Raw genomic sequence first — 1,628 nt, 5'->3', positions numbered from 1 at the left:
ATAGTGGATGAGATAAATGAGTAATGCACAATTGGCGATATAAGATAAATGCAAACAAATACGCCAAAGACAAACTCAAACAAGCAATATGATCACGGAGTTCGGACCTTCCGTCCTACGTCTCCGCTCCCCACTCCCGGGGAGAAATCCACTATCAACCGGGTTTTCTACGTTCACCCGAATAACGTTTACACCTCACACTCAGTTTTCTAGCTAACCGAAAACTTTACAATCAACACACTATTGTAATCCCACTCTACACCCACTAAGTGTTAGACCTAGCCGTGTCTCCCTCAACCACTAAGTGTTGGACCTAGCCGTGTCTCCCTCAAGTGCTCGGTTACAACCTCTCCCTAGGCTCGTCAACCGACGCCACTCCTCTTGGGACGATCCCCGACTCTCACCACACACTCCTCACTCGGTGTACAAGTGTATTACAAAGTGAATCTCACGATAAGCACAATATAATAAATAATTGTTCTCAACTATGGATGAGAACACAATGAAAGCACAACTCAAAGTTACAATCTCTCACCACCCAACTATACTATGTATGTAAATACTAAAAGCTCAATGTGGGTGTGTGTAACAATGAGTAAAATAAAATCAAATCTAAACTCAATGTAAAACTAGCTTTAATAGAAATGATAATTAACAAATAATTATAAGTAAAAGCTAGAGTTGAGTTTAGGAAAACTTCTCTAGATCAAGATGGAGAGATGGAGATTTGAGGCCCAAACAATAAGATAATCTCCTCCACTTGTGAAAGCTAAAACTACTTTAAACCAAACCCTTAAACAAGTTTAAACAAGCTTAAACTCTTTTTAAAACCCTTGTTTAAAAACTTCTTAGCTAGCTTGAAAGAGAGCAGCAATAGGGTATATATACCCACTTGAAATCTCAGTCAAGAAGCCCAGACAAAAGACAAAAACAGCCCCAGCAAACAGCTCAGAGAAATAGCCGTTGAAGTCCAACGGATCTATTGTCGGTCGACCGGAAATTTCGTCGGTCGCCCGACGGAGAGCAAAAACAGATGGAGCTTTTGGTCAACCGGACCGGTCGGCTGACAGACTCTCTGTCGCCCAGTGATGAAAGATCAAATGATCGGTCGACCGGTGGGGTCGACCGAAAACAGATATGACAGAAAAACAGTTTTTGGAAGCTGGTTTTGACACTTTAGAAAATATGTTAAAAATAACAAATGAAGTCCAAAAATAATGAAACTTTGGGAAATGTATATAAACATGAAAACAAACATGTTACAAAAAGAATTTTCCAAATTGCATTTCCCATTTGTGAAAAATCATCATTTTGCAAAATAGTCCAAAACACGAAAATGTAAACATGTGAATTTTGACATTTTGGCTAAACCATATTTTGAGACTTTGCACAATGATTATATAGACTTAATAAAGTATGTATATGATTATTGTTAAGTCCAAAAACTAAGAATATAATATTTTCACAAAATTGCATATTCTATGCAATGTTTTCGAAAACACAATAGTAAATATGAAATATGTGATTTCATATTTATAAACATGAAAACCCAAAACATATGTATGTATATATATAAAACTATATATATGCATAGAAACCAAAACTTATGTATATATATATAACTATAT

This window comes from Asparagus officinalis, chromosome 8 (assembly GCF_001876935.1).
Source record: "Asparagus officinalis chromosome 8, Aspof.V1, whole genome shotgun sequence".
In the NCBI taxonomy this organism is placed as follows: Eukaryota; Viridiplantae; Streptophyta; class Magnoliopsida; order Asparagales; family Asparagaceae; genus Asparagus; species Asparagus officinalis.
Note: the sequence above shows the minus strand (reverse complement) of the source record.